This window comes from Gekko japonicus, unplaced genomic scaffold (genome assembly GCF_001447785.1).
Source record: "Gekko japonicus isolate JY-2015 unplaced genomic scaffold, Gekko_japonicus_V1.1 scaffold7, whole genome shotgun sequence".
Classification (NCBI taxonomy): Eukaryota; Metazoa; Chordata; class Lepidosauria; order Squamata; family Gekkonidae; genus Gekko; species Gekko japonicus.
The window spans coordinates 550,452-568,504 of NW_015159711.1; positions in this window are offsets into that span (position 1 = coordinate 550,452).

The following is an 18,053-nucleotide window of genomic DNA, read 5'->3' on the forward strand; positions in this document are numbered from 1 at the left end:
GAATTTCCTGCATTATGCAGGGGGTTGGACTAGATGATTCTGGAGGCCCCTTCCAACTCTATGATTGTATGATCTCTTGTTCCTCTTTGTCTGTACCTGAGACCCCTATTCAGCATTCCCAAAGTCATTGTTTTACCTTTTAGTTAATCCCATCAATTCTTTGTTTCACAAGGCAGTCATGTTAACATGCCCTCAAGATCCCATTTTTTCCTATAAAAATGCAGCCACAGCTCTATTGCTGTGTGTCTTGTCTGGGAGCCCACTGACAGGTCATCCCCAAACTTTGTTTGGGCCACTGTCCATCTTCACAGCTCCTTCTCTTTGGACTTCAGCACATCTGGAATGGTAATTATAACCCCCAACAACCTCCTATTATTCCTGCTCACCTCTGTATTTCCATTAGTTTATGTTGTAATGTGTGCTTTATTTCTATATGTGTGCGTTTTATTAGGACTTCTTTTAATAAAAACAAACCTTTTGGTTAAGCAACTATCTGGTTATTGAGAGTTCTCTTAAAGGGAAAGATCCCCGTAAACATTGGTAGCAGATCCTTGCTTAATTCCCCACCTCTCGCTGAGGCCTGCCATTTAGCTAAATCCCCTAGAAACTGAAGGCAGCAATTCAGCTTCTTAAATCTATGCTGTTAAGGGTAACACTGGTACACCTATGGGAGAAATCACTCCTTTTGTTTTGCTCTCTTTCATGTTAGCTTTCTCTTTTGTCTACAGTGTATGGAGGAAGCAGATATCCCTGCAAGGGTACGTGCTGCAATAAATGTATACATATTAGGGATCAAGTTTTTGCTGATAACTGCCAAGGTCTCCTGTGCTGTGTGTCATTCTACAACCGATTCAGACCAGTGGCGGCTGAAACCAAGAGACGGCCCTGCATTGGTTCAGTTTTTTCAGCTGAATAGAAGCCAACTTGTTTCAAACTCCTCAATAAACCCCCAACCTGTTACTTCCAATGGTATAATGAATGATATGAACAGATGGATGAGGTTACCATGGGAAGCCCTCTCTGCCCAGTTATAGCAAACTTATACATGAAACATTTTGAAAAAAACAGCTTTAGAATCTGCATCCCACAAGCCTACAGTCTGGTTCTGGTACATAGATGACACCGTTATCATTTGGAGACATGGACAGGTAGAATTGATGGAGTTTTTAGACCACCTCAACAACATCCACCCAAACATACAATTCACCATGGAAAAAGAAATTGAGGGTAAACTCCCATTTCTAGATATCAGGATCATCCACAAAGCTTACCTTCAATTACGTCACAAGGTCTACAAAAAACCAACTCACACGGATTGTTATTTACACAAAACCTCCAATCACCACCCTCGGCAAAAAGAGGCATAATCAAAACATTAGTAGACCGTGCAAGACGGATATGTGAACCGCACTTTCTTAACGATGAACTAAATCATCTAAACCGTGCAGCTAGACATGATGTTTTCCTGTACGGTTTGTTTCTTTAATCTCCCAGTAACTCCATCCCTCATTAGTAAAGTTTCTTTTTAAAGCTAAGACAAGTGTTCTGTTGCATTATTAACTCAGCATTTACATAGAAAACCCCAACAAGACTTCCCAGGAATACCAAGGTTGTGATGCGAAGGCAGGCAATGGTATACCACCTCGGAACATCTCTTGCCTTGAAAACCCCATGAGGTCACCATAAGTCAGCTGTGACTTGATGGCACTTTACAGTGCCAAGAAAGTAAATATGGCATATATTCTATTTCCCTCTCGAAAGTTTCCATTTTGGTGCAGTTTTCCAAAACAAAGCAGCCAATGTATGTTGAATTCAAGCTGGATCCCAATAGTTGTGTGAAACTAAATTCTACAGAGCTAAGAAGATTTCCAAAGTAACATAAAGGATCCCTTAACACTGTCCGAGCTCAATTAGAATCTAAATAGCCAAACACCCCTGCTGAGTGTCCACGTTCAACCACTTAGTTGACAGCTATCAGGAAATGAAGTAGTTTTCTGCAGGGGACCCAAAGCAGTTTACAACATCATTCTCATCTCCTCCATCTTATTGTCACAACAGACCTGGAAGATGGATTAGGCAGAGATAGACTGACTGGCCCAAAGTCACCCAAGCAAGCTTCCATGGGATAGTGGGTATTCAAGCCTGGGTCTCCCCAATCCTTGTCCACCACCCCATGCTACTTCTCACCTGAAAATAAGAGGCCTTGGTCCACTGAGGAAGATGTAAAGCCGAAGGTTCAGTTTCTCACTTGAAGTCTCTGTCCCAAGACTCAGTGGCAGAGATAACCATCCAGTCTTTCCTCCGGGTGGTCAGCAAAGGTTTCCTAAGATTAGGAAGAAAGATCCTCCTCAGCCAGATCTGTAGAAGCTTTCCAGCCTCAGGACCATTCTTTGTTGACAAGGTTATGACTGTTGACTGAGTAATCTGAACCTGATTTCTAAGTATATATTAGTCTTTCTCTCATCCACACCTTTCAAAATATGGTGAATACAGTGCTGTGGAGATCTTTTAGAAAGGATCTGGTTCCTAACCCCAGCTGTGCATGTGGGTGTCATATGATGTTGGTCACCACCATTCCCACAGCCTCCTCTTCCACCTCTACCTCTGTCCATAGTGCAGACCCTACAAAACATGCTGCACAGCCAGTGAAGTGAAACAGAGGTGGTATAGGTGCAAGAGCAATCTCTACAATAGTTGGACATGCCATTTTGTTTTCATCTATATATATATATACAAGTCCTCTCACCGTAAAATCAACACCCAGGCCAAACTGCTGGACCTAAACACAGCAAATTAGGGGTGCTCACTAAGAAGGGATTTTTAGAAATCTAAAGGGGTAAAATGTGCTCCCCCATTGATTCCAATGCAGCTGCCAGGCTTCTGCCTCCTTGCACCCCCCACTCTCTGATTGGTCAGCTGCAGAGCTCAGTTTTCTAAGGTAAAAACAACAACAGTTACAGGAGACTGCAGAGAGCTCATGATAGTTGAGGAAATCAGGAATGGCCAACAACCATCTGTGAGGTAATAATAATACTAATACTAATACTACTAATAATAATACTTTCGATTTATTGATTGCTTTTTCTCACACACCTGTGGGCTCAGAGTGATTTACAGTTACTCATGACATTTGGACTAACAATACTCAAGGGGGATAGGGAAGACAACATACAGTATTTTTAATTACACACACATTGTAGCTGGCTGGAGGATTCATCTGCGGGCTGGATCAGTCGTGCTCCGACAGCATGTATTCTTGTTGGCTGGCTGATGACGTCAGGGCTTCTTGATGTCGCACTGCCACCGCCTGGCTGACTCTCTCCACTGCAGGGATGCTGAAACAGATCTTTCATCTTTTGATCTTGCCATGCCACAGAAGTCACACTGGGCAGCTAACACCTTCCCAAAGGGAGTGGTGTGCTAACCCCCTTACGGGTGGTCCCCAATTTATTTACTTGCCAAAGCTTTCGAATCGCTGGGTAGATGATGAGCTAGGACAAGGCTTGGTTGCTCACACCAGCACGGGGCTAGAACTGACAAAGTTTGGCAGTTCAGATGTTATAGTTAAGCAGGGGAATTATCCCCTGCGCCACCGCTCCCTCATGGTGCATTAATGCTGCTGGCCCAGCCTCTCTGATGGCTTTGAACACACTCCCCCCACCTCCTACACCTAACAGGCTGTTGGCTGTCAGGTGCAGCAGTGGTTGCAGGGTGCTTAAAGCCATGAGGGAGCCCGCCCCAGCAGTAACACCTTAGTGATCCTGCCAGCCCAGCATCCACAGTGGCTTCTAATACTCCTCCCCCTCCTACACTGGACAGGTAGCTGCCTGTCAGGTGTAGGAGAGGAAGTGGGATGCTTACAGCTGCCAGAGAGGTTTGCTCAGCAGGATTGCCTTAGCCCCGCTTCTGGCCCAGCCTCCCCAATGCCTTTAAATGCAATCTTCCCCAACACCAGACAGGCCGGTGTCTGTCAGGTGTAGGAGCAAGACCAGGGTACTTTAATCCATCAGGGACACTGCCCCAGCAGGATCACCTTAGCGGTGCTGCTGGCCCAGCCTCTCTGATGGCTTCCAACACACTCCTCCCACCTCCTACACCTAACAGGCGGTTGTCTGTCAGGTGCAGCAGCAGTTTCAGGGTGCTTAAAGCCACAAGGGAGCCCTCCCCATCAGTAATGCCTTAGTGATCCTGCCAGCCCTTCCTCCACAGTGGCTTCTAATACTCCTCCCCCCTCCTACACTGGACAGGCAGCTGCCTATCAGGTGTAGGAGAGGAGGTGGGATGCTTACAGCCCTGGGGAGGTTTGCTCTGCAGGATTGCATTTAAACTGCTGGCCCAGCCTCCGCAATGCCTTTAAACATAATACCCCCCCAACACCTGACAGGCTGGTGTCTGTCAGGTGTAGGAGCAGGACCAGGGTACTTTAATCCATCAGGGATGCTGCCCCAGCTGGATCACCTTAGCGGTGCTGCTGGCCCAGCTTAGCCACACTCACACCCACAATGGAAATATACTCCAAATTTGTAGAAAACTGGTTTCCTTTATTAGGTTAATTAATTTCTCACAATGGGGGTTCTAGGAAACTGGTTCATATGAACTTGCTTAGTATATGATTGCTCGGATGGTGCTTTGTATATGTAGTTATGTCCCAATTCTAAAATGTAACAAATGAGAGGCATTTTTGTAAAAAAAAAAAAGAAGGGGGGGGGAGGTATGCCCTTCCCCCAAATTCAATGCCCAGGCCAAACCCCTGCACCAAGAAACCCAAAATAAGGGGAGTGCATTCCTACCGTGATGTCAACCCCACCAAGAGATTTCTGAGAAACATGACCCCTGCTTCTTAAATGATGACTGCTTCTTAAATGGACAGTTCTATGTGGCCTGCTCCAAAATGAGCTTATCAAGCAATTAGTGATCTAGCACCTGAGGTCAGAATGACCAATGTGGTCTAGAGAGAGGTCCTTCAGTACAGAAAACAGGATGTATATCTCACTTAATTTCTTACACTACAATCTTCTCTGTTAGAATTCCTACAACAAATGTCACATTTCAAATTTCACATCATTAGTGTTATAACTAGATTTACGGAACTTAAATACCATAGTGAAGCACAGGTATCAGGCTATTCTGTATATATAAAAGAAAGTCCCCTCACCGTAAAATCAATGCCCAGGCTAAACCGCTGGACCTAGAAGCACCAAATTCGGGGAGAGCACTCCTACCATGGCGTAGGTGCTCACTAAGAAGGGATTTTTAGAAATTCGACCCCTAAGTGGGTCAAAAGGGGTAAAATGTGCTCCCCCCATTGATTCCTATGCGGCTGCCAGGCAGCTGCCTCCCTGCACCCCCCCACTCTCTGATTGGTCAGCTGCAGAGCTCAGTGTTCTGAGGTTTAAAAAAAACAGTTACAGGGGACTGCAGAGAGCTAATGACAGCTGAGGTAATCAGGAGTGGCCAACAACCACCTGTGAGGTGAAGCAAAGCTGCTGGCCCAGCCTCTCTGATGGCTTCCAACACACTCCCCCACCTCCTACACCTAACCGGTGGTCGTCTGTCAGGTGCAGCAATGGTTGCAGGGTGCTTAAAGCCATGAGGGAGCCTGCTCCAGCAGTAACGCCTTAGTGATCCTTCCAGCCCTGCCTTCACAGTGGCTTCTAATACTCCTCCCCCCTCCCCGTCCTACAATGGACAGACAGCTGCCTGTCAGGTGTAGGAGAGGAGATGGGATGCTTACAGCTGCCAGGGAGGTTTGCTGAGCAGGATTGCCTTAGCACTGCTGCTGGCCCAGCCTCCCTGATACCTTTAAATACAACCCCCCCCAACACCAGACAGGCCGGTGTATGTCAGGTGTAGGAGCAGGGCCAGGGTATGAATGTTTATGGGGAGATAGTAAAGGACATTTCTAGGAGCCATTTTGATCCGTGCCTCCCTCATGAACCTGAAGAAATGTCCACCACATCACCACTCCCTCACACCAACTCCCTCTCACACCTCTCACCTCTTACTGTACACAAGTAGAGAGGCTATCACTTTTGTGGAAGGTAGCAGGAGTTGTCTTAACAGACAACTGCTGCTTAAATGGACAGTTCTATGTGGCCTGCTCCAGAGTGAGCTCATCAAGCAGCCTGGTGATCCTAGCACCTGAGGGCAGAACCACTAATGTGGTCTACAGAGAGGTCCTTCAGTAGGGGGGGGGGAGTATGTATATCTCACTTAATTTCTTACACTACAATCGTCTCCATTAGAATTTCTACAACAAATGACACATTTAAAATGGCACATCATCAGTATTATAACGGGATTTACGGAACTTAAATACCGTAGCGAAGCACGGGTATCAGGCTAATATCAAATAAAGCGTTCATCTGACCTTGTCAATTCATCCTGTGCTTCCTTCTTCAGAGGTGTTCTCAGTTCACGTGGCAGAACCGCCCCACTCTGACCTGCAGGCCCTGTTCCATCCTGCCTTCCAAGGCATCTGGGCCCCAGTGACCCTCCAAGGCCTCCACCTGCCATGTGTCACCCACCTGGCTTTCCCAGAAGACTGGAGAGGCTTTTCTCTCCCTCTCTCAGTTCAACCACTGCCACCACCTGGCCTTTATAGGAACTGCCCACAGAGAGGACCAGGGCTCCCAGCTTCCCTGCCCTGCTGTTCTAAGGCCTCGCCTCATGCCTGTGTATCTCCTGCAATCCAGTTTCTGATGACCACAGGGACTGCTCGCTGCACTTGCACATCACTGGAAGAGTATCTGCTTGCCAATTGTCTGAAAGGATGGAGGTCTAAAACTGCTACCAGCATTAACAGTTATAAAACACACAATGAAAAGAAAATGTTCACACACATCGTCTCAGCACAGCAACAGATCAAAAAAGGCAGGGGTTGGAAAGAAAAGTGTAAAATGCAACTCCTCTGTCCCTCCCTTTGTAGGTGCCCTAAGTGGATGTTGATCTAAGGCAGGCTCGTTTACTTGAAAAGTGGTTCGGAAGGTTCCTCATGACCTCAGAGTCCCTGCTCAGGCCTGCAGTCCCCCACATGGCAATGACCACCTTCAGCAGCCCCCATGTTAGGGTTGCCAGGTCTTACTTTGGCTTTAGCGGGGGGAGTCTAGGGCCTTGCTGGGAGTTTTCTTGAGCGAGCTTGGCAACCCTATCCCATGTGGACCTGGTGACCCATTAGGTTCTAATTTGTCAGCTAGCTGTAGAAGGACCCCTTTTGTGATCTCTATTTGACTAACGTCTTCTGTTGATGTTTTAATTGGTTTTATTGTTTTATACGTCTTGTATTTATTTGTACTGCAATTATATTTATTGTATTTTAAATGTTGTAAGCCACCCCAAGTGCTGTGTGGGGAGAGGGCGTGGGACATAAATTAAATGCATAAGGACACACAGAACTCATATCAGGGGTGGGTAAGCCTCTGCATTTCATAGCGCAAACTAACACAAATGATTTAGTTTTTCTGCAATCATTCTATCTCCCTTTAGTAACCAAATCAGAGACTGTCCGAATTATTTCACTGCTTTCTCATTAAGGGTCCAACCACTTCCCTGGCTTGCTTCTGTCAAGTGGGGGCTGGTATCTGGGGTGCTGCCCCTTTCAGGCTATGATGGTGTTTTCCACCTGCCCTTCAGTTACTCCTTGTGGCCACCGTTCAGGAGGGAGGGCTACATGCCACCCAGTTCCTCTACCTTTGGTTATCCCTCACCCCCTGTTGCCTTGAGGGGGGTGGTCAGAAATATCCTCTTCAGCCACAGTCCTTCGAAGGACGTGCAGCAGGTCACGCAGACCCTGCAAGAGCTGCAATCCTTTTGTGAGATTTGGAAACCTAAGGCAAGTTTGGGCTTTACGTCCTGGCCCTTCTGCACTCCTACCCCACCTCCCTCTTTAGCTGCCACTCAGCTCAGACATGTCCTACATCCATATATGTCTCACATATCCACAATGGCTCAGACGTGTCCTACATCCATATATGTCAGGGGTGGGTGAGTCCCAGGACAGTTTCTTGCTTCTCAAGGATTAAAAGTGATTCCATTTTCCTCAAGTGTTATACATTCATTCAACCCCCACCCCTAATGGTTTGGGGTCTACCTTTGCCCCCCTCCTTTTTCCAAGTGAGGAGGGTGCCAAGCTTTCTTGAGGGCCACATGCTGGGAAACTGGGCTTCCGTTCCCACCAATCAAGAGCAAGGAGCAGGCAAATGTTTTGGCTTGCTACTGCCCTGTAAGGGCACATGCTCTTTGGAGCTGCCAGCCCCCCCATCCAGAATTTTAGCAAGGTGAGATAAGCCGGTCTCTTTTGGGCCACACAGGAATTTTTGGACTCTTTCGGATTGGCTGAGAAAGGGTTATTTTTCCTCTTCACTTTGCCATGTTGCTGGGTTTGGTTAAGGCTGGTGAGGCCCTACTGGGACTGGCTGGAAAAGGGTATACTTTTATTTAAATTAAGGGATTATGTCAAGTACTCTAAGACATCCTATGATGGGGGGAGGCTCCCCAGACTTGGCAGTTGAATTGGTGATGGGGTCCTCCTCCAGAGGCGGGGGCTTCACTGCTGAATCCTAATGTTTGCCACTATGGGAGGAGAGTGGTGGAATAACAGCCCCTCTCAGCAAACCTCTACATGCAGACAGGACAAGCAATTAGATTCAGACCACCTCAAACTTGGAGCTAGGGTGGGATTCCCCATTAATGCTGGCATGCCTCTGGAAGCTAAATTTGGTGTAGTGGTTAAGTGTGCGGACTCTAATCTGGGAGAACCAGGTTTGATTCCCCACTCCTCCACTTGCACCTGCTGGATGACCTTGGGCAAGCCGTAGGTCCTTGAAAAAGAGCAGTTTCTGTCAGAGCTCTCTCAGCCCCACCTACCTCACAAGGTGTGTGTTGTGGGGAGGGGAAGGGAAAGGAGCTTGTAAGCTGCTCTGAGACTCCTTTGGGTAGTGAAGGGTGGGGTGTAAATCCAGTCTCTTCTTCTCTTCTAAGTAGGTAGGTGCCCACACTGAGCGTAGATTATAATAAACCTCAGATCACTTCAATAAATACAACCCACTTCAACTCTGTGCTATATATGTGCTGCATCTTCATTTTGGGTATAGTGGGGCAATGTACTCATTGCATACTTCTTTTGACTGTTTTACTATCTGCTTTTCTTTGTTTGTCCAAGGCCTGATCTTCTTCTTCAATGCATTTCAGCAAAACTTCCACTTTCCATCTTACCATTTAGGGCTTCCTTGACGTTGCTCTATAGCCACACTAGCTGTTTTTAATGGGGCCTTTCTAATCTCATGCTAACATCTCCTGAGGAGATCTGATGCTCTTTCCTACCCTTTACCATTCCCTTTCCCCTAATCTCTTCATTTTTTAGAAACAGAATAGTAGAGATATTTATGATAGTTTTTTTCAAAAGTGCCTTAAAAATGATTCATTAAAAAAACCAAACCTGTGTAGACAAACAAGTAGTTCCAGTGTAAGAGGAACTCTAAAGAAGGAAATGCAAAAGTGCTTTTTAGAAGATCACTTCTTTATTTAGCAAGAGGGAGCGTGCAAGACGGCTTTGCCCAGGGCTGGGGAGATGACTGTGGCCCCTGAAGCTCCTCTTCTTAGCTGAACTTCGCTCAACTCTCAGTCCTGAGAGCCACCGAGGTAGTGGTATGGCTTTTTGGAATGGAAGTGAACACAGCAATATGGCCTTCCTATTTTCTGCAATTCACAGGTACAGCTTGGTCGAAGGTAGCCCTTTGGACAGTGTTTCTCTGTTGTGCACGTGCTGGGGAAGGAACAATCATCTTTGCAGGCTGCATGAGGGAAAATCCAGAATTAAGCAATGAAGATAGTGTTTAAAAACACATAGCTACATCATGGCCTTTAATTGATTAACCAGTGAGATTCCTCAACAGTGCGATCGTGGCCACTTAACAGAGCTCTACTGATGGTCTCTCTACAGATACAGGCTGCAGGAGCACATTCCAAGCTGGCAAGATGACTAGTCAGGGAAGGAGCCTTCTACTGGCTGCTGAAAAGAAGAGGGGTTAATGGTTCCTGCTGCACCTCAGGCTCAGGAGCAGGTAGTCCTCAAGTAAAGAACAGCATCTGTAGCGTCACGATCTCAGCCTCCCAAGGGCACTTTTCTGTAGGCTTCCGGCAGAGAAAGGAGACCTGGAGGACACCCAGCACTGCCAGAGTGCATCGCTCCAAGTCACGCTGGTTCTCAGCCAAGCGGTGGGACTTAGATGTTCATCAGGGCTGCCTGGCTATCCAGGCCTTCTCCTGAGCTCAAACACAGTCGGGGGCAATCTGCCTTGGTGTCCTGACAGGCATTCTAAACATGCGTGTTCTTATGCACTTCTCACAGCCACTGTGGAAAGTTCACCAGCCCATCAGGAAAAGTACAGGATTTAAAAAATCTTTGACAGCCCACTAATGTAGCTGAAGACAAAAGGAAATACATTTAAGTGGGTAGAACACTTCAACAAATCCTCCCCAAAGCAATGATTCTGTCAGCCAATGTATTTTGTTATTCAGATTGTTAATCTTGTTTAAGACGTAAGATGAATTCTCTATTACAGTTCCCTAGCAGGCTGCCCCTCACCTGCTTCCAAAGGAAAGAGGGAAAGACCTTTAAAGCACTTTGAGACTGTTGTGTACCTATGGCCCCACCAATGTTCCCTCTAAGCTGTGGAATCTTGTCAGCAAAAATTCTACTTTGTAAGCTACAGCCATCAAATCTGTGAGCAAGCCATTTGGCTACTGCATACATTAGTTTGCTCTGGAGCCATCCTTCCTGAGCTGAGACCAAACAGTGTGAGCCAGAGGTTGAAAAACTGTGAGCTAGCTCACAGTAACTCAGCTTAGAGGGAACACTGGGCCCCACAGGTCGTCACCTTCCCACAGTAATCATCACTCTATGGCAGGATCAGGAGAATCCCCATGCTAAGTCTGGACAATAAAGTTTAGCACATTCCCAGCTGTGAAATGATGTCTGGCATGAGTACTAGCCATGCGTGTTGATTGTTTCAAATGTTAATCAGCATTGTCTTCCTTAAGGGGTTTTCTAAAGTTTCTGTCAGGGTGTGTCCACCCACCCAGAGGTCCAGATGTTTCTTCTCAATAAGAAAATTCTAGCTTTCTAAAGGAAGTTGCTGAAGGCAACCATAGACAAAGATGGCTAGATAGCCCCTGGGGTCTCAGACAACCTGTCATCAGAACCCTGGGTGCAGGGTATAAAAGCTTATGTTTAAGTCTTGTTAGAGATCCCTCCCCTAGGGATGCCACACTACAGGTGGGACCTGGGGATCCCCTGGAATTACAGCTGATCTCCAGATTATAGAGCTCAGTTCTGCCGGAGGAAACGGATGCTTTGGAGGGTGGACTCTATGACGTTGACCCCACTGAGGTCCCTGCCCTCCCCAGGCTCCACCCCCAAATCTCCAGGAGTGTCCCAATCCGGATCTGGCAACCCTACCCCCCCATCCCCCGCTGCCAGTAGCCAGAGGGGACCCTGGAACCCTTCGCTCCCCTCCTGCTCCCATGGCTAGACAAAAGAGGCCGCTGTTATCAAAAGGAGCCACTGAATGCAACTGTAGGGGAAGGCCTACTCAGGAGAATGTACTTAGGATTGTGGCCACTGACTTCTGCCTCCCCGCTTTCATCTCCCCCAACATTACCTGCAGAGGCTGCAGAGACCAGGAACAGCAAAGCAATGGCAAGAACCAAGAAGACCCTCATGGTGGTTCAGACCTTGAGCCGAGCAAGTCAAACTGGCGGCTGATTCAGTGAAGGAGCAGTCACCTGGAAGGTCTGATGAGGGCTACGGCATGGAGCGCCACTATTTATGGAGGATCCAGTGAACATCAGGGAGGTAGTTCACAGATGAACGGCTGTCTTAAGTGGATAATAACCTTAATGAGCTACGAAAGCAGAAACGTCAACCATACCTTTAGAATAATAAGAGAATGACAAAAGTAATAACAACACAAAGTGGGTAAGAATGATTTGAGGTAGATTGCTTTGCCAGAAAAAAGATGAATTAATTTTGCCCATACGGCACATGTAAATTCTTGTGGGAGGAGAGTCGGGGACAAATATTATTATACTTCCACCAACATTCTTTGGACAGCTTCCACAATCCCATTCTTATATCCTGTAAAGCACACATGCTCTGGTTTTGGACAACAGCACAGCCCCGTGTCAAGTAGGAATGACTCCATCATTGCAAGGCTGCTTTTTGATGAGGAGAGGGATCCTGTTGCAGAGAGATCTTATCCTTCTCTCACTTTATGTGCTCCTGATTTGATTGTTTGGTTTTTTAAAAGTCTTTTTTAGAGTTTAGAAAGCCAATACTTTCTGCTCTGCAAAGATGACAGGCAGCCCATTGCAGTGGAGTGGACAGTGGAGTACTCTTTGGCTCTTTGGCTGCCCGGGAGGTCTTCCTTCATTACAGTAAATATATGGAAGGCATTTGTCATTTCCCTGTGCTGCTGGACATGCAGCGAGGGCTTTATGGGATGTGTGTGTAATTAGGCTCAAACCCCCCCCCCCCGCTCAACCCCTCCACTCCCCCCCCCCGCCTTGTGCCATCAGCTGCAAGCAAGGAACTTATCTGCTGCTAATGCCCTATCACTCAAATAGCTCTGACAAAGACAGACAACAGTAATGTCTTAGCTAACTTCTTTGCCGATAAAACTTTTTCATTCCAGCTCTGACCTGGATAGCCCAGGCAAGCCCGATCGGAAGCTAAGCAGGGCTGACCCTAACCCATGTCAGTATTGCATGGATATTTTAGACTGACCTCCTCAATTAAAATAGACAGCATCTTGTTGCAAGATAGACCCATGTTTTCTTAGGTAACAAAGTTTTGCCAGGGTAAAATTAGACCAGTTTTGGCTACCATAATAAACACATTCTTTGTAAAAGGTATTTTTCCTAAGCCTCTTATCGAAGAAATAGCAATAGCTTTGTTGCAGAAGTCTCCCTTGTCAAGGTATGATCTAGATGATTAATGGCTAGTGTCAGACACCATTCAAGGATGATGAGCTGGGGTGCATGGTGCCGTAGCTACTCCAGGCATACCTGAGTAACGTTTTCCCTTGACCCCACTCTAACGGCAGAATTTGATTGCATTGGTTGCATTGATTGCATTTAGACTTCAGATGGCTAGAAGTATATCCTCCCTTCTGATTTTGTTAGATTTTCTGCACGCTTTGACAAACTAGATCACATGCTCTTGACACACTTTCTAGAAAAGAGGACATGGCATTCCATTGGATGCAGGGTTTTTTTGTCATATGGAGTGCTGAGTGTTTCTGCTGGAGACACCAAATCCAGTGACTGGCTCCAAGCTCTGATATCCCTCAAGATTCTTTCTACTTCCACTGTAGCTTTTAAGTTGACAGCATCTGGAGCTTTTGCTTGGGTATCATCAATATGCTGATGACATTAACTTTTTATGGCTTCAGCATAGCTTCCAAATATGTGCCTTGATGCCGAATGAACAGATTCCCCTTCAGAGATTCCTGTATTTGCCCTCCACAGAAGTCTTTCTGACATGGCTGCCAGAGGCCTGAATGAAATATTCCATTTAAGATCAAACTGAGGTTCAAAACATATAGGCAGACATTTTTCTGGAGCATTCCCAGCTGGGAATAGCCCACCTGCCTGAAAGTTCCATAGAAACATTAATGGAAGCTTTATTCAGATTACAGAGCTGGCCCCTTGGCTTTTTGACCAGACAAAAAGACTGAGGTGTGCAGGTATGAAGACCTAGCACTGTTCCCTCACTCAGATGCAGGATTTCCCTCCTTTTCCCCCCTTCCTTTCTGGCTGAGCTATCCCTTTTTCTGTTTACTTTTCTGAAGATCTATGGCTGTCCCATTGCGTCACTTAATTGTGTTTTCATGCTGGCTCAGCCCAGGAACTTGACGGAAGAAGCAAGCTCACCAGCTTAACTCAAACTTCTGAGAATGGCACATAAGAGGCTTTTTAAAGTTCAAAAATAAAATATTTTATTCAACATGGAGTGGGAAAGGTCAGATGAATTCAGGGGTAAAATGTCTGAAGTAAATAAAGAATAATTCTGAGGTAACTTATTACAATCACAGTCTCCAGTTCATATGTTTCCAGCAGTTGAGAGTTTTTCCTTCAGCCCTCTCATCACCTGCTCATTAGGCAGCGAGGCAGTCCAGAGGACAGTAACAAAGGAATGTTTGATGTCATCTGAGACAACGTAGCCAATTTTCAGTTTTGTTTTTAATTTTGTTTTTAACAGTTCCACATTGCCTAGAGCCTTACACTGTGGGGAATAGGTGATTCATACATTGAACATATAAGTCTCTCCTTATATATATTTATCATTTGGGGTGGCAAGATTCGATGCGTGGCAAAATCAGTTGGCGGTCTGAATCGCCACTCAGAAGGCGCTGCCACCGTTGGCTGGGTGTGTGGCGGGGTCCCGCCCACAGAAGCCCTTGCCAGCCTCTCGCCCTCAGTCTACAGGGAGACGCCGGACCGGATGGACCCTCCGGCGGGCAGAGGCAGCAAGGCATCCACGCCTTTACTCCCTATGCGCCCAATGGCGGCGGGGAGGCAGGAGGACAGGCCCTGCTGGCCTCACCGCACCGTGCTGCTGCCCTCCAGCCCCAGCTGGCCTCGCCTGCGCCGCCACTGCTGCCTTCTTCCTCCCCACACTCTGGATGTGGCCTCCTTGCACCTCCCTCCCGCACCCAGCTGTTCGAGTGAGGCTGGTGGAGAGCCGGGCCCCAGCTGGAGGGGGAGGACGAGGGAGATGAGACAGCAGCTCCCCGCTCTACCTTGCTCTAGCCTCCTCTCTGCCGGCACCGATGTCGCCTCCACACGGCCTGCTGAGAGGACAGAAGGGAGGGAGGAGCGGCGTACAGCCAGGAGGGAGGGAAGCGGCCAGCACCACTGCTGCCCCGGGGATGCCACACGCCAGTCGGGGACACTGCTGAGGGGAGCAGCCCAGCTGAATGGCCAGGCGCCGCTGAGAGCAGGGCAGAGGGTCCTGGCTGCAAGGTGAGAACCCCGAGAGAAAAAGCTTCGCAGAATGACGGGAAAAAACAGGATCATGAAACGAAGGGGAAAATTGGGTGAAACCGCAAATCAAATTGCGGCTGCATGGCTTCGAGTGGGAAACTGACCAATGGAAACGGGGCAAAGGGAGGTGCAACGGCCTCAGTTCTCTTCAGCAGTCAGTTCTGAAGTCTTTCAGCTCAGGATCCTGTCACTCAAGGGTCTCTGGTTCTGTAAGATATTAACCCTTTACAGTCTATTACATATTTATACAACACTTATGAGATTTTAAAGCGCAGTCTGCCATAGCAGGACACTAAACCATCCTCCCAAACCTGCTCCACCCCTCCCCACCAGTGTTCCCTCTAAGCTGAGTTAGTGTGAGCTAGCTCACAGCTTTTTAGCCTCCGGCTCACACATTTTTGCCTTAGCTCAGGAAGGATGGCTCCAGAGCACACTAATTTATGCAGGAGCTAAATCACTCGCTCACAACTTTAATGCAAGTAGCTCACAAAGTAGAATTTTTGCTCACAGGACTCCACAGCTTAGAGGGAACCTTGCTCCCCACCCAAATATTAGTCAAGAGCCCAGGACTATCATCAAGTCTTTGCTCAGTCTTTTGTTAAACTAGCCCAAGCTGCTACCCTGGGCAGGTAATGGAATCACCCTATTTTGGGCATATCACAGCATACAGTGTAATGCACATTACAGCATATCTTGCCCATACAGTTGAGGACAGCAATGCCTTTTAACAGCAACAGTTTTACATAGTTCTTAATAACTATCTGATTCACAATCTGCTTTCACCCCTCTTCCCCATCGCTAATGTAACCTGGGGGGACCAGAATTGTATGATGGCGCCATATGACATGATTGAGGTTTATAAGATTATGCATGGGAAAGAGCAGGTAGAGAAAGAGGTACTTTTCTCCCTTTCTCACAATACAAGAACTCGTGGGCATTCCGTGAAATTGCTGAGCGGTCGGGTTAGAACGGATAAAAGGAAGTACTTCTTCACCCAAAGAGTGATTAACACTTGGAATTCACTGCCACAGGAGGTGGTGGCGACTACAAGCATGGACGGCTTCAAAAGGGAATTAGATAAGCATATAGAGCAGAGGTCCATCAGTGGCTATTAGCCACAAAGTATAGATAGGGGCTATGGGGCGAGTGATGCTCTTTCATCTTGGTGCTGGGGGGGGGGGTCAACAGTGGGAGGGCTTCTAATGTCCTGGCCCCACTGGTGGACCTCCTGATGGCACCTGGTATTTCTGGCCACTGTGTGATACAGAGTGTTGGACTGGATGGCCCTTTGGCCTGATCCAACATTGGCATCTCTTATGTTCTTATGTTCATATGGCTATTGGGTTTTGGAATTGTATTTTACATTATTTAAATAGATTTTGTGTGTTTTATATGAGCCTGCTTGCAGGGAGGGTGGTATACAAACCTAATATAATAAATAAATGATTTTTTTGATTTTTTTCTCTCCCTAAAACTTTCATTCCCCTAAATTCAAAATCTGCCAATGAGAACCAAGACTCAGACCCCCAAATCTACCCAGCTGTGGCACCTACCTACAGTAAAGATGTTCCATTCCCTCTGATTTTGTAGCTGGTGTCAGAGTTCCTGGAGAAATCAGTTCCCAATAACAATCACTCAAAAGAAGTAAAGTTGATTGAGACATTGATAGGATCCAGATTCATGACGTACTTTGTTAGGACTAAGGTCCAGCACGCGAAGCCATCAATTATAACATAATTAAAAATACATCAGTGGCTCTTGGCCAATCACTTCTAAACTCAAAGCCCACCAAACTAATGCTCTGAGATTCCCTTGGGAAAAGGGATACTAAAGACAGTGCAGGTTTCAGCGTTACATGGCTAAACCAGACACCAGACAGCTAATGGTCAGAAACGAAACCATAAATTCCAGTTCACAACCCCCCCCCCACCTCTCCATGGCAACCAAGCTCCAGACATGTGCTGCGGTTGACAGCTGATTTCTGGTTCCTACCCATTACCCCAACCTCATGGTTGGTTTCTTTCTTACTCTTGCTGAAATCAATCTCCATAATTTTGACCTTGGCCATCACGTCTCATAGCTGGTTTTTTGGATCCAAGCCTGTTTCCCCAACCTTCTGGTTGGTTCATGTTCTGGACCCCACTCTTTGGCTGAGATCACTGAGCTTTCCCCTCATTGGAACATCATCCCTGTTATCTACTTAGAATAATAGAATCATAGAATGTTAGAGTTCAAAGGGACCTTGCAGGTCATCTAGTCCAACCCCCTGCACTCTGCAGGAGCACAGCCGAAAGATAGCCCTACAACATCCCCGAAAGATGGTCGTCCAGCCTCTGCTTGAAAACATCCAGCGAAGGAGCATCCACCATCTCCCGAGCCAGTCTGTTCCACTGCTCAACCCCTCTTACAGTTAGGAAGTTTCTCCTGATATTTAGCCGGTAACGACTCCCTTGTAATTTCCACCCATTAGATCTAGTCTTGCAATCTGGAGCAAGAGAGAATAGATCCGCTCCATCTTCTACATGACAGCCCTTCAAATACCTGAAGACTGTAATCATGTCCCCTCTAAGCCTTCTCTTTCCCAGGCTAAATATACCCAACTCTTTCAGCCTTTCCTCATAAGACTTGGATTCCAATCCTCTCACCATCCTGGTTGCCCTCTTCTGGACATGCTCGAGCTTGTCAACATCCTTCCTAAAATGTGGTGCCAAAAACTGGACACAGTACTCCAGGTAAGGCCTGACCATAGCAGAATAGAGTGGAACTACCACCTCCCATGATCTGGACAGCTACCCTGGCACAGAACCCTAGACCAGGGTATGGATTTCAGCCCCACTCCAAAAGACATATTCATATAGGCAGGTGCAAGATAACGCCACCCAGGACAATAGCTCCCCCCTGGGACATTTCAGTGTGCGGAAATGGTACAGGGGAGGCAGTAGGCCCTCCTCCCCTCATACCATGTCTCAAGTTGAATTGGGCCCATGCAGACTTTTAAAACACCATTT